This window comes from Rhinatrema bivittatum, chromosome 2 (genome assembly GCF_901001135.1).
Source record: "Rhinatrema bivittatum chromosome 2, aRhiBiv1.1, whole genome shotgun sequence".
Taxonomy (NCBI): domain Eukaryota; kingdom Metazoa; phylum Chordata; class Amphibia; order Gymnophiona; family Rhinatrematidae; genus Rhinatrema; species Rhinatrema bivittatum.
The window spans coordinates 415932687-415955803 of NC_042616.1; the positions used below are offsets into that span (position 1 = coordinate 415932687).

At 49.3% G+C, this 23117-nt stretch overlaps 1 protein-coding gene across 5 annotated transcripts in view; it reads left to right on the forward strand.

Moving 5' to 3' along the window:
* The window catches only part of ENTHD1 (ENTH domain containing 1), a 547844-nt gene that overhangs the window by 386192 nt on the left and 138535 nt on the right, over positions 1 to 23117 (forward strand). The gene's annotated exons all lie outside the window — the stretch shown is intronic.

Below are 23117 nucleotides of genomic sequence, written 5' to 3' on the forward strand. Positions count from 1 at the left end.
AGTTATAGAATGGGAGTCAGTAATGCCAATAAAACAATTTATATGTATTGAGCAGTATTGTCTTGAAGGAATACTGATAAAGAATGGCTACCACGTAAATCTGGAACCTCTAAACCTTCTTTCAGTCCATGTCTGCTACATACTATTAGGGTTTGGAATTTTATGAGCAGTTGCAAAGAACTCTTGACAGAATTGTCGAAGGCGTTCTTAAGGGCCTGGAAAGCCTCTTCAACCTCAACTGACCAAGCTTTGATGTTAGCTCCCTTACGCGTCAAAGCCGTGAGAGGAGCGGCTAATTTAGAAAAGTTCTGAATAAAACTTCGATAATAATTCGCAAATCCAAGGAAGCGTTGAAGCGCGCGTAATCCATTAGGCTGGGGCCATTCCTTAATGCTTTTCAGCTTGGCGGGATCCATTTGAAATCCTTGTTTCGAATAATGTACCCCAGGAAGGGTAAAGATTCTCTTTCAATCTTGGCATACAGTCTGTTCTCTCTTAGGCCGTTGTAAGACTTGGATGACATGTTGCCGGTGAGACTGTAGACTGGAAGAAAAAAATAAGAATATCGTCCCAATTAGAACCACCACACAAACGTAAAGTAAATCTCGAAAAACTTCGTTGATGAAATGTTGAAATACAGCAGGAGCATTAGTCAGTCCGAATGGCATAACGAGATACTCGTAATGACCGTCCTTGTGTTAAACGCTGTTTTTCCATTCGTCACCTTCACGAATCCTGATTAAGTTATAGGCTCCTCTGAGATCCAACTTAGAGAATATCCGGGCTCCTTGTAAACGATCAAAAAGTTTCAGCAATTTAATTTATTATTTATTTTATTTATTTGTTTGTTTTATATACCGGAAGTATTAGGTGTTGGCCTTCACTCCGGTTTACATGTTGAACAACATTATACATGTGAACTCAAGAAACAGTATACATAAGAACTTAAGAACATGTATACATAGAACTCAAGAACATTATATATAGGAACTCAAGAACATTATACATAAGAACTCAAGAGTATTATAATGAAAACTCAAGAACAGTATTATACCTATGGGCTCAGGAACATCATATCTGACCATAGTGTTGGAATGTGGTACTGAAATTATTAGAATCTCAGGTTAGCTGTGACAGAGATAATATTTTAACAGGAAATGACAGGGAGATAATAATTTAACGGGGAATGGCGGAGTAACGAAGGGATAAAACTGATATGGTTGTTCTGACATGGTGATCAAGGTGGATGGTGTTGCGAGACTGGGGAGGAGGGCAGAGCTGGGACAGTGGAATGAATAGGAGGGGAGATCGGGGTTTGATCAGTGAGTGAGGCCATGGAGGGGAGGAGGGGGGTTGAGCTGCGTAGTTGATTGTTTATTCTATTCCCATCCTTAAAGGCTTGTTTAAAAAAAGCCATGTTTTGAGTAGTTTTTTGAAAGATATGGTGTTTCTTTCGGCTCTTAGTTGTGTTGGAAGGGAGTTCCATAGGTGAGGGAGCCAGCTATTGAGAATGCTCTTTTCCTGGTTGTGGTGAGTTTGGCAGCGGTTGCAGATGGGATTCAAGACAATTTTTGTTAGTTGATCTGGTGGTCCGTTGGGAGGTGTTGTCTCTGGATTAGGGTGTTGATGCTGTCATCGTCATTGTGGTGTGTAGAATTGTGTAAGATTGCTAGAATCTTGGTATTTGATTCTTTGTTTTATTGGGAGCCAGTGTAGCTCTTTAGGATCGGGTGGATGTGGTCAGATCTTTTGTGACCTGTGAGAATTCTGGCATGTGGCATTCTGCAATATTTGAAGAGGGTGTAGAGATGATTTGGGGAGCCTAACATGAGCGAATTGCAGTAGTCTATGCTTGAGAAAATCAGGGCTTGAAGGACGGTTCGGAAGTCTGAGTGGTTTAGGCAGTGGTTTTAGGTGCTTGAGGATTGAGTAGTTTGTGGAAACCTTCTCTTATTTTTAAGGAGATGTGCTTTTTAAGGTTGAGCTGTGGGTCGATCCATATTCTCAGATCTCTAGCGTTTTCTTTAATTTAATGTGGTTGTTGTCGATGTTAATGGAGTGGATTGTGATGATCTTCCTGTGTTTGGATTTTTCAATTAGCATACATTCTGTTTTTTCTGTGTTGATGCATAGTGTTTTAGTTGGTTTAGTAGGATTTTAATTTGTTGATGGTAGTAGCTGCGAGTTGTAGTGCGTTTCGATGGTATTTGTTTCAGGGATGAGGAGTTGTATGTCATTGGCATACAGGAAGTAAGTGATACTGAGACTGGATAGAAGTTGGCAGAGGGGTAATAGGTAGATGTTGAAAAGGATTGCAGATAGCGAGGATCCTTGAGGGACTCCGGTTTCAAGTGGGATGGCTTCGTAGGGTGGTTGTTGAACGTACCTTGTAGTTCTGTTTTGTAGGAAGGAGGTGAACCATTCTAAGGTTTTTTTCCTGTTAGACCGATTTCAGATAGTCTGTTGATTAGACTGTTGTGTTCGACTGTGTCGAAGGCGGCCGATAGATCTAGAAGGATGATGATGTATCGTTGGCCGTATGTCAAAGCCTCTAGGATGGTGTTTGTTATGTTAATGAGTAATGTTTCAGTACTGTGATTTTTTTCTGAATCCATGTTGGGTGGGGTATAGTATTTTGTTTGTGCGAGGTGATTGTTTAGTTTAATTAAGGGTAGTGGGTAGCGGTCCTTTTATGGTGATGGCATTGAGTCCACGGAAATCAATACATGGCCTCAGGGTTCCATCCTTTTCCCTACAAAAAAGAAAACCAGCTCCAGCTGGCGAGATGGAGCGTCGAATGAACCCTTTTTATAGATTTCCTGAATATAGCTGGTCATCGCCTGAATCTCTGAAGGCGGATAATGCATAGACCCTTCCTTTGGCGAGGCGAGGCTCCTGGAACGAGTTATTGGCACAGTCAAACTCTCGATGCGGAGGCAAGATATCCGCAGCCTTTTTAGAGAAGAATCAGTAAATTGACTATGACTGTGCGGGCATACCTTCCAGCCGTGCGATGCAGACGTAGCTGTCGGTTGGTATGGATTCTCGTAGATAGGTTCTTGACAGTAGATCCCATTGCAGAAGCTTCAGTGTTGTCCAATCAAACTGAGGGTTATGCCGTTGTAAACCAGGGGATACCCAATACCACTGGATGTATGGCTTTCTGGATGACATAAAATGAAATCTGTTCGTAATGTTTGGGTGCGATGTGACATTCCAGAGGAACAGTTTGGTGAATTATTCGTCCTGGTAGAGGATCTCCATGAACAGAGGATATGATCAATGGCGTAGGACAAAGTTGCAGAGGAATATGGAGTTTCTCCACGATATCTTGAAGGATGAAACTCCCGCCAGCGCCAGAGTCTGCTAAGGCCATGGTAGAAAATTGAAGGTCCCTTTAGTGCCAAAGAGATCCGAAGAGTGAGTGGGGGAGCTGGAGAGGTAATGCCTAGGGTTACTCCCCCGCCGGAGCCTAGGCTTTGAAGTTTCCCGGACGAATCAGGCCAACAGGCTATGAGGTGACCCGTTCCTCCACAGTACAGGCAGAGGCCAGCACGTCGGCGTCTCTGCCGTTCTTTCCGGGGAGAGGGGACCGCGCCCCAGTTGCATAGGTTCTTCAGTATTTCCTCCGGGAGCTGGATTAGTTTGAGAGACAGTTGGTACTGGACGAGAGGAGTTCCCGGAGGGATGGTTCTTCTGGAGTTAGCTCCTTCACGGGCTCTTTCTTGCAGGCGGCGGTAAATCCGAGTTACTAATTCAATAATAGAGTCCAAGGACCTTGGTAGTTCACGAGCTGCCATCTCATCCTTAATCTTCGACGATAGACTCTCCAGGTATATGGAGCGCAAACAGTTCTCCTCCCAGTGAAGTTCTGAAGCTAGTGTTCTGAACTCGATAGTATAATCTCGAGAGCTTGGTTCCCTTGTCGAAGTTGCAAAAGTTTAGAACCGGCTACTACCTGCTTCCCAGGGTCATAGCGAGAGACTGCGAAGAAACCGTTTCCAAAACTTTTTGAAGATATATTTATTTATTTATTATTTTTGTTATACCGAATTTCATGACACGAATCACATCAACCCGGTTTACAATTAACAATGTGTGTAAAGCAGAGGGTAACATAGTAATCAATATTCCAATTCAAACTTCAAAAACAGTAAACAATAGAATGGATGTGAGAATTGGGTCAGATCGTCGCCAATAAGGAGAAGCCCATGCCAGGGCCTTCCCCTCCAAGAGTGACAAAATGTAGGTAGTCTTGGTGAGGTCGTCTGGGAACAAAGGAGCTTAGAGTTGAAAATGCATCATGCACTGGTCGATGAATCCTTGACACAACTGAGTATCCCCTGCATAGCGTGGAGGTATGGGTAATGGAATTGTAGTTCGAGCGGGGTTCGACAACCAACGCTGGCCACGGCTGCAGAGGCAGCTTGAGCCGCTGCCATGGAGTCCAGGCGTGCGTTCAGTCGTTCTAGGGACGAAGCCATGGATTCTAGAATATGTTGTTGTTCCATGACTTTTTGTGCCAGTCCTGGAATGGCTTGCCGAGCCGAGGCCTCCGCCGGGTCCATGGCCTTGGTATTCTGTTATGTTAGTGGACCCTTGTTTCGAGGTAGATGGCTACCGTCGAAGGGCGAGGCCTCTTGGACTGTAGAGACTTGCTAGAAGACTTCACCCTGGAAGCACGCGACCCCCCCAGGTGGAGCCCGTAGGGGTCCGGCCGCTGGGACTTAGGCGACTCCTCTGAAGACTGTAGAAGGTCTGGATGCAGGCGCCTCCTTCAGGTCGTGGGTTCCAGACGGCTGGCGCCTCCAACAGGTCGTGACAGTCTGAAGACTGAGTCGAGGAAGAGTCTACGCCGGTTGGAGAATCAATATACCAGCGGTGTCAGAGTCCAGTCCAGGGTCGAAAGCCGAAGTATGGTCCAGAGCCGTACCGGGATCAAGCCAGGAGAAGGGTCCAACGCCGTACCGGGATCAAGCCAGGAGAAGAGTCCAACGCCGTACCAGAATCAAGCCAGGAGAAGACACGTCCACCAGTCCAGAGGTCAGAAGCTAAGAATCAATCCACAAGCAGGGAAGAAGAGTGGAACGAAGAACCAGGAGCCAGGAACACATTCAGGCAGGAACCTCAATACCAAGGCAAGGTCTGAGAGGCAGACCTTGCCTTTTAAAGCCCTGGAAGAGGAAACAGCATCAAAAGGGAGCCACGACATTTCCTGTCGTGGCCCCTTTAAATCAAATCTTCAGCTGCGCGTGCGGCTCTAAGAACCCAGGAAAGGAGGAGGAGTCATCGCAGCCCCGCTGGGCTCCGCGGCTGGCCAGGACAGCGGCCAAGGCCGCGAGGAGATCGTCGGAGGAGGCTCCCTGCTCCTGCAGGAGCCTCCGGGTTGCCTCGAAGAGTTGGGTGAGTCATTGCTCCCGGCTGCGGTCCGCCGCGACCGGCGGCCATGACAGTCGGCCCCAGTCGCGGCTTGCTGCGGCCATAACACAATTGACATTCCTTCTAATCATGAACATTAGATAACATCATTTACATACAAGGCAAGGGTAATTAGCATGGAGACCAAGAGCAAATTACCAAATGGCTAGTCAGATTATTTGTTTATATTAGAAGCCAAGTATAGTCATTTTGACAATTATGTAACCTAGTTTGGAGATTAAAATGTACAAGTAAAAATTCTATATAAAGATGTGTATTAGTACAATTATTTGAGAGGGAGTGTATGCTGATACCTGCATGGCACTCTGTCTCTCCATAAGGTGCCTTAGTATTTAATATTTATACTATTTTATAGCATTTAATAAAAAGCTTTCCTCTACAGCGATTAGCTCTAAGCATCTATATTTCAGTGAATCTCAACATGAGAGCAGAAGGGCCCTTCTTAAGACCAAAGAAGCTGGGGACTACAGAAAACTCCTGGCTGCCAGCCTGTGAAATTACAGCTTGTTATCAACTGCACCTCAGTGAGTTCCTCTGGCTAGTGCATTCTGTATCTTAGGTGATAACCACGATTCTTGTCTAAGTTTCAGTGACCTATTGCAGAAGGTTCCATGCAAGGCCCATTCTTAAGGAGAGCAGCAAAGTCCTGAGGAGAGAGAGATTTTTCTAGGATAATGTGACATGCTCAGCGTTATAGAAGAAGGCTTTCTGCCCATTTTTTGAGATTCTGTCCTCTGAATTCTGTCCACATATATTTGGCTCCTTTAGAGGTCTTTGAAAAGGCATTTATTTGCTGACTACAATGGTAAATCTGCAAGACCTCAAGGCACTTCTATTTCAAAGTGATACTGTGGCTCTTTTTGCTGTTAGGATTTGTAAGTATGTGGACCCTTTGGCCGAGACGAGAGGTGGAACCGCCCAGGGGGAGGAGCCCCACTGAGCTTCACCATTGGGAGGCGGAGTCTCGGCTGTGGAATGGGATACAGCAGCGGGTAGAATGAGAGAGAGTGACCTCTGGAGGTGGGCCACGGAACGGCAGCGCAGCTGCTGACGTCAGACTCAGTTCGGGAACTGGAAGAGAAAAATAGTAATGGCACTACCCGAGGAGCGGGGGTGCCGGTAGAAGTACAGTCACTAAAATACACTGGGTCCGTAGAGATGGTATATGAGAGGGTCCCTCGGTGGGAGGTCACGGTAGTGGTCCACATAGTGGGGTACACTGGTGAGGGATCCTCTTCAGAAGTCATGGCAATGGTCTGCAGAGCGGGGTACACCGGAGAGAGATCCCACAAAGAATAACACAGGAACCGCAGCGTAGTACTCACAGTGACTGAAGGCAGTAGCAGGTCCGGAGAAGCCTCGGGGAGTGAGGTAGGTAGGAATCCGTGTGAAGGCCCTCCGAGGAGCGGATAGCCAAGAGATGAGATAGGGCCCCCAAGGAGCAGGTACCCGATAGTCTGCAACACAGAAGCAGGAACTGGAACAGTATTGCAGAGAGAGTAGATAGTTGTAGCAAGTGAACTCATTGCCAAGTCGCTGTCTGGGCTGGTGAGCTTAAGTATCCAGGTTGAGTGACGTCATCTGGTGGGGACGCCCCCGAGGTTCCCGCCATGACGTGGTTAAAGTAGGTCGGGGAGCGCGCGTACCTAGGGATCTCCGCGGGTAAGATGGCGGTCGGCAGCGTCGATGCCACTCGAGGAGGCCCGAGAATGGAGGGTGGAAGGCCGGTGGTAGCTGGCAGAGGCCGCGAGTTCCCCTAACGGAGCTAAGGCAGCAAACAAAGAGATGAGCAACAGCGGCCGCAGCCGCTTGCGACTGCGGAGCACAACATTTGCCTTTGGTTCCACAGCTTATCCATCCATTTCCCCTAGGACAAAATATCTCAGATTCCCAGTTTCCTCAGGGAGGGTTCCCCAACCTAATCATCTTTCTGGTAGTCATGGTGGAGTCTGGATCAGACTTTCAAGATAAATAGAAAAAAACTTCTCTCTTCCAAAAGAAATAATTTCAGAACTATGGTAAAATGAACATATAAGAATACATCCAAGATTCTTAAAGGCTGCTATGTTGCATCAAGAATGTCTTCTCCTTTGCCAGTAACTGCCTTCTATTCCAGAAGGAGGTATTGGCCACCCAGGTCTGCAAAACATCGATTCACAACTTGTTCCATGATTTATATTATCATTAACAGGCCTAAAGAGAAAGAAGAGAAGTAGGGATGTGCATTTGTTTGAAAAGAATGGGTAGTATGCAACAAATTAGTCAATTTTGTTTAATTTGTAGACTCCCAAAATGAATGAAGGGTGCTCACAAATGTAATGAAAATTTTTGTCTCATTTGTTTTTCCCATTCAAGTCTATGGCTGTATTGAGCAAACAGGAGAGGCTAACTGGTAACTATAGAAACCAACTCGTGTCTATATGACATGGCAGCCTCCTAGGATCTGAGACGGGACAAGTCGGTAAAGAGACTGGATGGAAGACAAATCATGATAAAGCATCTTTTTAACTAGCTAATAACTGCCATCTGGCTCAAGTGACTGATGTTCTCCCTCTGAAAAGTCTGAGCATGTACAAAGAATCTCCATTTGCTCTCTTGCATTTTGCAGAGACAAGTTATACATTCAGAAGCTCTCATGGAATAGAAGAAATGCTTTTGAGAAGAAATATTGGCAAAGGACTTTTTCTGATCTTCCCTGCTGCAGTCAGTGGTCTCTCATTAATTGTGACTAAGAAAAAGGCAATCACACTGCTCTATTTGTTTACCCGGGGCAGAATAGGAGACTGCAATAGTGCCACTGAAGATTGATTTTTGTTTAGCTGAAGACAAACTGAAATGAAGAAAAACACAACCTTGCCAACCTTCTTGGTTCTGTTTTTTTTTTTAACTTTAAGTAGTGCAACTCATAACCAGTAGCTGGTAAAAAAAAAAAAAAAAAAAAAAGAAAGAAAGAAAAGACAAATAAACAGAAGAAGAAGATGATAATGTTCTTTGTCACATCCTTTTTAAGGTTGTCAAAACAACCACATAAATACAAGACAAAACAAGCATTCTTACACATACACAAACACACATACACATAACATACTAGCAATTGCAGTAGATATTGTATACAATCAATGAATCAAATTTCTGTCATCTCCTCAATCCTGTTATCAGAAGAGGGTATAGATGTTACAAAACATTGTCACAATTCTAGCTGGATAACAAATTATCCAGCTAGAATTTAGTGAACCAACTAGAATTTAGCCGGGTAAGTCGGGGGAATTCCTGGGGTGGGTGGTAGGCATTTCAGGGAGGAGCTGAGTTAGCAACACGGAAGCAGGATATTCTGAGTTAGCCGGTTAATTTAACCGGCTTACTCTAGATGTGCCATAGGGCAGATCTAAAGTTAGCCAGATGCCACATATCCAGCTAACTATAACTTATCCGGGTATATTCAGTGGTGCGGCTGTGCTGCTGAATATCCTGGTAAAGCTAGCTGGATATGGGTGTCCAGATATGGATATCCGGCTAACTTAACTAGCCACTTAATGTCTGAATATTTACCCATAATCTGTAGGAAGCTGTTTGTACAAAAAATTGGCATCTAGTTCTTCAATCTTTTTCCATTCAAGCATATACATGTAACAAATTTGTTTAGATGGAGCATGATCTTTTCTCTGAGGACAAGCAGGATGGTAGTCCTCACAGATTGGTGACATCATCAGATGGAGCCCTGTCACGGAACATTTTTGTCAAAGTTTCTAGAACTTTGACTGGCACACTGAGCATGCCCAGCATGCCACTAACCCCGTGGCCACACGGGAGTCCCCCTTCAGTCTCTTTTTTCCGCGCAGCGATTGCCTTGTGGTTAATAGAGCTCTGTGAGAATTTTTTCCTCACATGGAATACTTTGAAGTTTTCTTCTAATATTTCCCCGCTTTGGGCTCCACCATCGCGCACAAACTTCTCCGATGTCCAGTAAGTCTGTTTCACGTTTTTGCGGTCGGTTCCCAGCTGTTTAAATCCTGGTGACCAACGGTCACTGACCGAACGCTGCCTTTTTCTTGTCATGGCAACTGGTTTTTGTAAGTGCCCTGAATGTTTGCGGAGTATGTCAATAACAGACCCACACAATATCTGCATCCTGTGTCTCGGGCCTTCCCATGACATCATTGGCTCAGTGTGCTGTGGCAGTCAAGAAAGCAAACAGAATGTTGGGAATTATTAGAAAGGGAATGGTGAATAAAACGGAAAATGACATAATGCCTCTTTATCGCTCCATGGTGAGACCGCACCTTGAATACTTTGTACAATTCTGGTCGCCGCATCTCAAAAAAGATATAATTGCGATGGAGAAGGTACAGAGAAGGGCTACCAAAATGATAAGGGGAATGGAACAGCTCCCCTATGAGGAAAGACTAAAGAGGTTAGGACTTTTCAGCTTGGAGAAGAGACGGCTGAGGGGGGATATGATAGAGGTGTTTAAAATCATGAGAGGTCTAGAACGGGTAGATGTGAATCGGTTATTTTCTCTTTCGGATAATAGAAAGACTAGGGGGCACTCCATGAAGTTAGCATGTGGCACATTTAAAACTAATCGGAGAAGGTTCTTTTTCACTCAACGCACAATTAAACTCTGGAATTTGTTGCCAGGGGATGTGGTTAGTGTAGGTGGGTGTTGTGCTCGTTGGTTGCAAGCAGCTGTGCCCTCTATTGCTCACCTTTTTTCTGCCTAACTCAGTTCCTTTTGGGAAGATGGCTGCCTCTGCTTCTCCACGATGACCCCTCCGGCGTCCCCGGTCCGGCATGGGTGATTGCATTCGCCATCTTTCTCCCAGAGTCACCTAGGACACGTGTGCGCAGCCCTGTCCTTTATGTGCGTCATGGCGGGAACCTCAGGGGCGTCCCCACGGTATGACGTCACAAGCTCTGATATTTAAACTCCGTTCATGATTCCTAATACGAGTTAGCAAGGAATCCTCCATGCTGATTTCTCTGCGCTACCAGATGCTCCCGCTCTGTGTACGCTCGCTCCAGGATGACTTAGGTACCCGCTTCTCGGGGGCCTTGCCTCGCTCCTCTACACCCTCCGGGGTTATCTGCTACCAACCAGGATGCTGAAGGTATCTGCTCCTCAGGGCCTTGCCTCACTCCTGCCTACCCTGTGGGGTTGCCTACCACCTACAAGGACTTCTAAAGTACCTGCTCCTCGAGGGCCTTATTTTGCCCCGGACCTCCACTCCTCAGGGGTTCTCTACAACTACAACTACCAGCATCAGAATGAGTACTACTGCTCCAGTTCTCTCTCTGCATTGTCTCATCTCTCTTCTCATTGATCCTCGGCCTACCCCACACCGCGGACCACTACCGGATCTACTCTCACTGACCTTTCCATCTAGGCCTGGGTCCTTGGCCTACCCTGCTTCGCAGACCACTACCGGACCCATCTCCCTCTCTGGACCTGGTGAGACTGTGTATTGCCTTTCCACTCTACAGTCTTCAGACAGAACATTATCATCTACATTACAGTATAATAAAGACTCACTTTCTCTGTGTCCATCTCTGCTGAGAGCTAGCCTATCGCTGCAAATCCCCGCAGGGCTCCACCCTGTGGGAGGTGCTATCTCTTGCAACGACCAAGGGCCCACGCCTCAATGTCCAAAAACACAACACTGGGTTTAAAAGGATTGGATAAGTTCTTGGAGGAGAAGTCCATTACTTGCTATTAATTAAGTTGACTTAGAAAATTGCCACTGCTATTACTAGCAACAGTACCATGGGATAGACTTCGTTTTTGGGTACTTGCCAGATTCTTATGGCCTGGATTGGCCATTGTTGGAGACAGGATGCTGGGCTTGATGGACCCTTGGTCTGATCCAGTATGGTATGTTCTTATGACGTCCATCGATGTCCATGCTGTGCTCAGTTGACCCACAAAGGCCGGCACGCCCGCCTGGAGAAGATGGAGCACTTGTTTGGTTCCAAGCTATCTGCTCCATGGACTCTGGTGCCGGGTGCATCGAGTCATGGGGATTACTCTGACTCGGGACCTTCCCCATCAAAGCCCTGCCAAGAAAACTGAGGAACGCCCCTCACCGGCATCAATGCATTCAAAGACTGCCGCATCGTCATTCTCGGCACCGGAGAAAGATTGGGCCCAGCACCATGGGAAGCACTGACACCATAGTGGCATCAGCCTCGGCCGAGCCCCCTCTGAAGGGGCCCCGGGGAGAGAAGGCCCTATCCTCCTCTGGACCGGGGAGCCCACGGAGTTCCCCACCGATACTGGTGCCAGGCACCGAGCCTCCGCGGACACCCGTGGACGCTCCGGTGATGCCCAGCCTGCCCTCCTACTCCAGGGTAGGTTTTGTCCGCACCCTCGTGGTCCAGCAGGCAGTGCTCAATGCCCTTCGGGGCCTTTAACCGCCTCCGCCACTGGCCCCTACACCGGCATCAGAACCAGCACCCTCCATGTTGACACCTCTCCTGGAAAGGCTGGATGTGTTGCTTGGTGCTTTGCCAACACAGCCTGTACTGACGGGCCCCTCGGTGCCCAGCCAACCACCGGCGCCTCCTCCATTCTCAATCCCTATTCCAAGCTCTTCGGAGGAGGAAGTTGCAACTCCATGCCCATCTCTGCAGTCAGAACCGCCGATGCCGGAGTCCGTCCTCAGGCCATTGGGTCTCCCGGTGCCCCGGCGTCCCTCGCAGGTCCTGGTGCCATTGATGCCAGCACAACCGCTGTCGGTGCCACCTCACCGTCCATCAGTGCCCGCACCCCATACCCTGGGTTTTAGCCCCTCTCCTCGACCCAGACACTTCATTGGTGAGGAAGAGGCCCCCTATGACCCATGGAAGGACGCCTTCTCCAAACATTCCTTGGAGGCCTCTGAGGAGCTTCTTTCAGAGCCTTCCCTCCCAGAAGAGAGATGGCGCCCACATCCGGAGGATCTCTCCTTTGCTAGTTTCGTCAGGAAGATGGTGGAAACCATTCTCTTCCAACTGTCAACAGAAGAAGACGCCTGCCACAAAATGTTGGAGGTCCTACAGTTTGTGGACGCTCCTAAGGAAGTGATGGCGGTCCCAGTACACGAGGTTCTTCTGGACCTCCTTTACCGTCTGTGGGAACATCCAGATATGGTGCCTTCAGTCAATAAGAAGATGGATGCCACCTACCTAGTGCAACAGGCCCTGGGTTTTCAGAAGAGCCAGTTGCCACACTAGTCGGTGGTAGTGGAGTCAGCCCAGAAAATGGCCAAGAGGACCCGCCCTCACTCTTAATCCCCTCCAGGAAAAGACTAGAGAGCCTTAGATGCCTTAGGTCGAAGGGTTTTCCAGGGTTCTATGCTGATTTCTCACATAGCTGCATACCAGCTATACATGAACCAGTAAAACAGGAACCTCTGGAAACAAGTTCAGGAGTTCTCGGAGACCCTGCCACAGCAGTTTCAGGAGGGCCTGGGATCCATCCTCCTGAAAGGATTGGAAGCTGGAAAACAAGAAGTAAGGGCAGCCTTTGACATTTTTGAAACAGCTTCAAGGCTCTCAGAGGCGGGCATTAGTGCCAGATGCTGGGCCTGGCTAAAGGCCTTAGACCTTCGTCCAGAGGTCCAGGAGAAATTGGCTGACCTCCCCTGTACAGTAGAAACCTGTTTGGGGACAAAATCCATGACGCAGTGGCCCAATTCAAGACCCTGTGTCAGCTATTCACTACCACTTCTGATGCCTCCTCAGCGGCCCGTAGAGGTCCACGTAGGGATACCAGGAAGCAATTTTAAAAGCAACGGAGATACTACCCTCTGGCCTCCCGTGCTTTTGTAGCTCAATCCTCCCAAAGAGGGCACCCTCACCAGCAAACAGCGCCTAGATCTCAACCCCAGCCTGGTCATGCAGCTGGGTTTTGACTGGCATCCAGAGAGCAGAAAGCAGACACCTCTGCCCACACCGTCCGACCCACCTGTGGGAGGTCGTCTCTGCCACTTCGTCAACCATTGGTTCCCAATAACCACCGACCGATGGGTAATGTCCATCGTAGCTCACGGTTACCACCTGAATCTCCTCACGGTTCCTCCAGACTCCCCACCCTCCCCACTGTGGAGCCTTGTGGAATACACAGCGACCCTTCAGTTAGAACCCTCGGTCCTGCTACAGTCCAGAGCCGTGGAACCAGATCCTCTGGCTCAGTGGGGATGGGGGTTCTACTCCTGGTATTTTCTCATCCCAAAAAGGACAGGCGGCCTCCGGCCCATCCTCGATGTTTGAGCCTTAAACAGGTTCCTTCACAGAGAACGGTTCAGAATGGTGTCCTTGGGCTCCCTACTTCCGCTTCTGCATCAAGGGGAATGGCTCTGCTCTCTGGATCTACAGGATACTTACGTGCACATTGCAATTTTTCCACCTCATCGCAAATATCTGCGCTTTGTAGTTGGCCACTGACACTTCCAGTACAGGGTTCTCCCCTTCGGTCTAGCCTCCGTGCCCCGGGTCTTCACGAAGTGCCTGGCAGTGGTGGGAGCACATTTGCGCCAGAACAGGGTACATGTGTTCCCATATCTGGACGATTGGCTCATCAAACGTTTGTCAAAAGAGGGGGCCCTTCGGTCCCTCAATGTGATGTTAACCCTCCTCCAGTCACTGGGGTTTCTTGTCAACTACCCAAAATCCCAGCTGATTCTGTTCCAGCGACTGACCTTTATAGGAGCAGACCTGGACACCACTGTGGCCAAGGCATTCCTCCCCAATGAACCATAGCCAACCCACCGGGCTGGCCAGATCCATCCGCCGCCGCAGACAGCCTCCGCCCACCTGCTCCCAGAGTTGCTGGGTCACATGGCATCATCGGTGCACATCACCGCAATGGCCCGCCTAGCCATGAGGGTCACGCAGTGGACCCTGCGGTCTCAGTGCACCAAGCCACTCAGAGACTCTCGGCACTCGTCCAGATAACCAACCCACTCTAGCTCTCCCTCACCTGGTGGGTGCAGGAATCCAACTTGAGCAAGGGACTTCCCTTTCAGCTCCCGGCTGCTCAGGTGACTTTGACCATGGATGCCTCCAACCTAGGCTGGGGCGCCCATGTCAACGGCATACAGACACAAGAGGTATGGTCGAGAGCTGAGGCAGCCTGCCAGATCAACTTCCTGGAATTCGGACGATGTGGTACGCTCTCTATGCATTCCAGGACTGCCTGTCCAACAAGGTCGTCTTGATCCAGACGGACACCCAGGTAGCCATGTGGTACGTGAACAAACAGGGGGGGCACAGGCTCCTATTTACTCTGCCAAGAGGCAGCACAGATTTGGGCCTGGGACTGGGCCCTGTGGTGTTCCATGCTCCTGTGAGCCATCTACCTGGCAGGTACCGAAAATGTAGTGGCGGACCACCTCAGCCGGACATTCCAGCCCCACGAGTGGTCCCTGAACCCCTGTGTAGCAGCCAGGATCTTCTGTTGGTGGGGTCAGCCAGACGTAGATCTCTTTGCATTCTCGCAGAACCACAGATGGACCAATTCTCCTCCCTACACGGGGACCAAGGGAGACCGGCCATGGATGCTTTCACCCACTCCTGGAGTGCGAGCCTCCTATATGTGTACCCTTTGATTCCGCTAATAGGCAAGATTCTTGTGAAGCTACAGAAGGACTGAGGCTCCACGATCCTCATAGCCCTGCATTGGCCGCCTCAGTTCTGGTTTCCCATTCTCCGCGACCTCTCTGTCCAGGAGCCCTTTTGCCTGGGCACCTCGCCCAACCTCATCATGTAGGATCAGGGCAGGCTGCGCCACCCGAACCTCCAATCGCTGTCCCTAACAGCCTAGATGTTGAAAGACTAATATTACGGTCCCTTGACCTTTCTGATAATATCTCGCAGGTCTTAGTAGCTTCGCGAAAGCCTTCCACACGGAAATCGTACCAAGCGAAGTGGAAAAGGTTCTCCTCTTGGTGCACGCAGGAGGGCCTTGACCCCTTCTCTTGCCCAACGCTGAGGCATTTAGACTACCTCTGGTGCCTTTCGGAGTCTGGTCTTCAGACAACCTCAATCCGGGTACATCTGAGTGCCATTAGCGCCTCCCACTGAGGGGTGGGCAACACCCCAATCTCGGTGCAGCCCTTAGTAGGGCGCTTCATGAGAGGCTTACTTCAACTGAAGCCTCCATTACGTCCTCCTGTTGTGGCCTGGGACCTCAATGTAGTGCTGGCATGGCTCATGCGGCCTCCTTTTGAGCCCCTGTGCTCCTGCAAGTTCAAGCACCTCACCTTGAAGGTTCTCTTCCTCGTGGTGGTTACTTCTGCTCGCAGAGTCAGAAAGCTGCAGGCCCTAGTGACCTATCTGCCTTACATAAGGGTCTTCTACGACAGGGTGGTACTGCGCACTCACCGTAAGTTCCTGCCTAAGATAGTGACTGACTTCACCTAAATCAGTCCATTGTGTTGCCCACTATTTTCCCAAGGCTACACTCACACCCAGGTTGGCGGGCTTTGCATAACTTGGACTGCAAACGTGCTCTCGCCTTTTATCTAGACCGCACCGCAGCTCACGGGCAGTCCACCTATCTGTCTCTTTCGACAAGAATAGACTGGGAGTTGCGGTGGGCAAGCACACCCTCGCCAATTGGTTGGGAAACTGTATTGCTACCAGCAAGCAGGCTCTACCAAGTAAGGATAACGGAAGGTCCATCCATGCTAGAGCTTGATTAATATAGATCTCTATTGAAGGAGAAATGTTTAACTTATAAAGCTAATGACCAGGCCATTTTTATTTGTAGGCAAAGTAAATGAATCGATTCATGAACATTAGAAACCCCGAGGTCAATATTGAAATCTATCAACGCGTGCGATAGCTTTAGAAAATAACCCCCTTAGCCGGATATAACTTTTCTCACAGGACAAGCAGGATGGTAGTCCTCACATATGGTTGACATCAGAGGATGGAGCCCAATCACGGAACACTTTTGTCAAAGTTTCTAGAACTTTGACTGGCACCTACTGGGCATGCCAAGCATGGCACTAAACCTGTATCCAGTAGGGGTCCCCCTTCAGTCTTCTTTTTTCCACACAGCAGTAGCCACGTGGGTTAAGGAGCTCCACAGAGATTCCTGACAGGAATTTTCCTCACGGAATTACTAAAAACTTTAATACCCCACAGGGGTCCCTCCTTTAAATTTTTGACTCCGCTGTACTCCGGTACATTTTTACCCGTTTTCGGTCGGTTCCCATCGAGTTTGGCCCTCGCGACCTACTGGCTGTCGACCGTACTGTGGCTAGATTTTTCAAAGGCCATTGCGTTGAGGTTCCGTCGGTGCCCGGACTGTACTTGCCCCATGTCCATAACAGACCTGCATAAAGTCTGTGTAATGTGTCTTGGGTGTGAGCATGATGTCGTGACTTGCACCAAATGTGCCTTAATGACACCAAAAGGTCGCAAGGCCAGAATGGAGAAAATGGAACTTCTCTTCCGTTCTCAAACTCCGACGCCGTCTATTGCATCGACATCGTCTGAACCGGCACGTCCACTTCGCACCAGTATCGGCCACCAGCCGATGACAGTCCGGCGTCGATGACTTCTCGGCCTTTGATGACCTCTGCTCCCCCTCAGGATCGAGGGGATCGTAGAGAGAAACATCGGCATCAACACTGGAAGGCTCGGACCATCGATGAAGGAAAATCATCGCCATCGTCCGAGCCGCCATCAAAGAAACCCCGTCCAGAAAAGGCACCGACCCTTTCTGCGACCGGGTCACCGAGGCACCACTCACCCGGATGCGTATTGGGAGCCTCGACTCCGCCTTTAACGGTAGTCCCTCCGGCTATGCCTCTGCCTCCTTCTTCCCTTCCGGAGCCTGGGCTGCTTGCTCCAGGTCTCCGTAAAGAACTGGACCGGATGGTTCAGAAGCCCATCGATAAGGCGATGCACAGACGCCAAGGTCCACCGGCGCCAAAATCGGTGCCGGTTGCGGAACCGACCATCGATCCCATTCCGGCAGCATTGGCACCACTGCTCTCGAAGATTGAAGCGCTCATAGCCGCTTTTCCACCGATGGATCCTGGGTCACCGATGGCTCCGCTGCCTTCCCTGCTTACCCTGTCATTGGGAGGAGAAACACCGTTCTGCATTCCTCCATCGGGAGTCCTGCCAATGCCTCAACCATCGATGCCGATGTGCCCATTGGCACCACGATCCATCCATCGATGCCCTCGATGCCTGCACCGGTGCCCTCGATGCATTCATCGGTGCCTCCGGTCCTTCCTTTGATGCCTTCAGATCCTAGACCAGGACCTTCAGGAATACCATTGTCCCATCCTTCTCAGGTTCCTACAGGGACAGATGCTGATCCCTATGACACCTGGACTGACAATTCATCTCAAGACACCGATGATTTACCATCGTCACTGTCTCCTACTGAAAATAAGAAACGTTCTCCTCCAGAGGACTTGTCCTTCATAAATTTTGTGAAGGAAATGTCTGAATTGTTTCCCTTCCAATTACAGACTGAGCAAGATGATAGGCATCAAATGATGGAGCTGTTACAATTCCTGGATGCTCCCAAGGAAATAACCTCCATCCCTATTCACCAGGTTGTTTTGGATCTCCTCAAAAAAGAACTGGGAACACCCTGGTTCTGTTGCTCCAGTCAACAGGAAAGCTGATACCACTTATTTGGTCCGGTCTGCCCCAGGATTCCAGAAACCTCAGCTGGATCACCAATCTGTGGTTGTAGAATCGGCCCAAAAGAGGGCAAAAACCCCACTCTTCCTCTCCCCCAGGTAAGGAACAGAAATTCCTGGATGCCATTGGCCGGCGTGTCATCCAGGGATCAATGCTTATCTCCCGGATCGCCTCTTACAAACTGTATATTAACCAGTACAACAGGGTCTTATTCAAGTAGGTACAGGACTTTGCAAAGTCCCTGCCTCAGCAATTCCAGGAACAGCTTCAAGCCCTGGAACACAAGGGCTTCGAGGCAGGGAAGCATGAAATCAGATCCTCTTATTATATCTTTGACACTGCTTCCAGAGTTTCTGCAACTGCTATTTCGGCAAGAAGATGGGCCTGGCTTAAGTCGTCAGACTTACGCCCTGAAGTACAAGACAGATTATCTGATCTGCCCTGCATAGCGGCAATCTGTTTGGCGAACAGATTCAGCGGACGGTGGCGGAACACAATGACCATCATGAGACCCTTCGCCAGCTCTCTCTGATGCCCTCTGAGTATTCCTCCAAACAGCCTTTCAGGAAGGATACTAAAAAGTCATTCTTCCATCCAAAGAAGTCCTATCCACCACAGTCTAGGACTCAATGCACGAGACCTTTCCAAAAGGCCCAGTCTCGTCAACCGCGGAAACAAAAGCCGCAGGTAGCTCCTCAACCGGGCCCTGCTTCCAGCTTTTGACTCCTGCATAGAGAGCAGCAGCCAGTTTCCACTGCCTCAGATACCAGTGGGAGGTTGATTGTGCCATTTCAACAACAGGTGGCACACAATCACCTCAGACCAGTGGGTTCTTGCCATAATCTCTCAAGGTTATCACCTGAATTTTCTCTCCATCCCACCAGATTCCCCACCTCTACCGACATGAAGAACATCCGACCACTCACTTCTCCAGGAGCAGGAGGTCTCCCTCCTCCAGTCCAGAGCAATAGAGCCAGTGCCCTACTCCCAACAAGGCCTAGGATTCTATTCCCAAACAAATCCCAAACAAATCCCAAACAAATCAGGCGGCGTTCGTCCAATTCTGGACCTACGTGCCCTCAACAAGTACCTCCACCGAGAAAAGTTCAAGATGGTAACCTTGGGTTCCCTCCTTCCTCTTCTGCAAAGGGAAGACTGGCTCTGCTCTCTAGACCTCCAGGATGCTTACAGACACATTGCGATAACTCCGTCTCATTGCAGGTGTTGTGAACTGTATCACTGGAGAGGTGGACCCTTGGGCCGGCCGTGAAGATGAAGGAATGGCAGTGGACGGACCACTGCCGTGAGGACTGGTCGGGAGGCGGTTTGGGACTGGGAGACCAGGCAAGAGATTCACCCTGGGAAGCCCGTGGTCCCCCCAGGAGGAGCCTGTGAGGACCCGGGCCGCTTGGGCTTAGGAGAGGTCTCCCGGAGCAGACGTAGTTCGTAGAACAGTTCGAGGTCGAGGTAGGCAGCAGATCAGCAGAATGAAGACGTACCGAAGACGAGGCCAGGAAGACAGTCCGAAGATCAGGAACCAGGTACTGAAGCTGAAGAACTGACCCAGAAGCAGAAACTCAGGAACTGAAGCAGGAATACAGGAATAAAGCCAGGAACACAGGAATCAAGGCAGGAACACAGGAACGTGAGGCAACTAGTGACTCCAAGGAGTGAACCCTGTTGCAAGGCGATTTCCCTAGTCAGATGCCGGGTTAAAATACCCTGCCGGCGTCTGACGTCATCTAGGGGGCTGGCCGGGACTCCGTGCAGCTGTGCCTTTAAAAGGCTTCCCCTTGCGTGTGTCTAAGGGGGGGGCGGAGTCAGGATTGGTGCTCGGCGGCGTCTCCCTTGTGGAGACGCAGCCACGGAAAGGCCTGGCAGGCCCGAAAAACACTGGACCCCGTCGCGGGCCTCAGTGTGGTTAAAAGGTAAGGGCCCGGTCGCAAGTCTAGCAACCGGGACTGCAAAAGTACCGCCCCTCTTACACCCCCTCCTCAAGGGGCCCGGTTTACCAGGATGATGCAAGTGGAATTGTCGCAGAAGAGACTTGTCCATGATGTTATGAGCGGGTTCCCAGGTGTTCTCACAGGACAAGCAGGATGGTATTCCTCACATATGGGTGACATCACAGGATGGAGCCCAATCATGGAACACTTGTCAAAGTTTCTAGAAATTTGACTGGCCCCTACTAGGCATGCCCAGCATGGCAGCCAGCAGGGGTCCCCCTTCAGTCTTCTTTTTTCTGCGCAGCAGTAGCCACGTGGTTATGCAGCTCTGCAAGGATTCCTGACAGGAATTTTCCTCACTGAATTATTTAAAGTTAAATTGCCCCACAGGGGTCCCTCCATTAACTTTTTTTCAGTCCGCGGTACTCCAGTAAGTTTTTACCCGTTTTCCGTTGATTACCGTCGAGTTTGGCCCTCGCGGCCTACTGGTCGTCGACCGTACCGCAGCTTGATTTTTTCTATGGCCATGGCGTCGGGGTTCCTTCGGTGTCACGGACTGTACTCATACCATCTCCATTACAGACCCACATAAAGTCTGTGTAATGTGTCTTGGACGAGAGCACGATGTCTTGACCTGCACCAAATGTGCCCTAATGACACCAAAAGGTCACAAGGCCAGAATGGAAAAGATGGGACTTCTCTTCTGTGCTCAAACCCCAACTCCGTCCATTGCATCAACGTCATCGGAACCGGCACCATCAACGTCGCACCAACATCGCCCACCGACCGGTGACCTCCCGGCGTCGATCACTTCCTGGCCTTCGACACCCTCTTCTCCCCCTCAGGACCGAGGGGATCGTAAGGAGAAACATCACCATCAGCACTGAAAGTCTTGGAACATTGAGACCAGAGATGCATTCTCCCTCACGTGGGCAACCGGTCTGCTTTATGCATTCCCTCCACTTCCTCTTCTCTTGAAGACTCTCGTGAAGCTACGTCAGGACAAGGGAACCATGATCCTGATAGCACCTCACTGGCCATGCCAAATGTGGTTTCCCATACTCCAGGATCTCTCCATCCGCAGGCACATTCCCTTGGGAACGGACCCGCATCTGATCACTCAAAACGACGGATGCCTACTCCATCCCAATCTTCAAGCCTTGTCCCTGACGGCATGGATGTTGAAAGGTTAATCCTTCAACCACTTAACCTTTCCGAATCAGTTTCTCGTGTCCTGATTGCTTCACGGAAGCCTTCCACAAGAAAATCTTATTCCTATAAATGGAAAAGGTACACATCATGGTGCACTTCGCAGTCCCTTGATCCCTTTTCCTGTCCAATCCCAAAATTCTTGGACTATCTCTGGCATTTATCAGAATCCGGTCTAAAGACCTCTTCCATTAGAATGCATGTCAGCGCGGTAGCCGCCTTCCATAAAGGAATTGGGGATGTCCCTATTTCGGTACAACCCCTCGTAACACGATTTCTTAAAGGCTTGCTCCATATCAAGCCAACTTTACGTCCTCCGGCCCCTTCTTGGGACCTTAATCTGGTTCTCGGTCGGCTCATGAAACCACCTTTCGAACCTCTCCACTCCTGTGACCTTAAATATCTCACATGGAAAGTGTTATTCCTTTTAGCTATCACTTCTGCTCGCAGGGTTAGTGAGTTACAGGCCCTAGTCACCTATCCGCCTTACACTAAACTCCTGCAGGACCGGGCGGTACTCCGCACTCACCCTAAGTTTTTGCCCAAGGTAATTTCGGAGTTTCATATTAATCAATCCATCATACTACCTATCTTCTTTCCCAGGCCTCACTCCAACCCAGGGGAACAGACGCTGCATACCCTTGACTATAAACGAGCTCTAGCTTTCTATCTAGACTGTACAGTTGCCCACAGGAAGAGCACACAGTTATTCGTCTCTTTCCATCCAAACAAATTAGGGCAACCTGTGGGTAAGCAGGCTCTTTCCTCCTGGTTGGCGGACTGCATATCTTTTTGCTATCAGCAAGCAGGCATTCCTTTTCAAGACCGTGTTAAAGCACACTCTGTGAGGGCCATGGCGACTTCAGTAGCACACCTACGATCGGTGCCGCTTCCTGACATTTGCAGAGCTGCTACCTGGAGCTCACTCCATACTTTTGCAGTCCACTATTGCTTGGACATAGCCGGAAGACAGGATTCCATCTTCGGCCAATCTGTCCTCCGTAACCTTTTTCCAATGTGACGTACCAACACCCTTCCGCCTGCCCGATAGCGTTCCGGATGCCCTCTACCAAATTTCACTACAGTTGTTGTGCCTGTTGCATGCCGTTGGGTACATTTGGTGCATTTTCGGACATCCTCAGCTTGGTACTCACCCATATGTGAGGACTACCATCCTGCTTGTCCTGTGAGAAAGCAAATGTTGCTTACCTGTAACAGGTGTTCTCACAGGACAGCAGGATGTTAGTCCTCACGAAACCTGCCCGCTGTCGCGCGGTGTTGGGTTCGTTTTATTTTATTTTTCGGCACTACCTGTAGCTTTCAAAACAAGACTGAAGGGGACCCCTGCTGGCTGCAGGGTTAGTGCCATGCTGGGCAAGCCCAGTAGGGGCCAGTCAAAGTTCTAGAAACTTTGACAGAAGTTTTCCGTGATTGAGCTCCGTCCTGTGACGTCACCCATATGTGAGGACTAACATCCTGCTGTCCTGTGAGAACACCTGTTACAGGTAAGCAACATTTGCTTTCTGGCAGCTATAAATGCTTCCAAACATGCTTGAACTCATGTAGCTCTTTGTAACTCTTCCATCAAAAATACTGATTAAGGAAAGCCTATGTAGTGAGCAAAAGGAAGAAAAAAGAGCAAACGAAAGAAAAAGTATCTAATCACCAGTTTCAGTTGTCAAAACAAACGTGGCTGTTCTCTAGGGGTTCGCTGTAGCCAGTATTAGTGCTAGTGGTCAAACAGCATAAAATAGATTGTAAAAGTGTTGAGCTTGCTTTTTTGACTGTAATATGGTCTTGCCTTCAGAAAAAACCTTAAGTTTAGCAGGAAATTAAAGCTCAAAGGACACTCCTCTACGCAGTAGCTCAGAACAA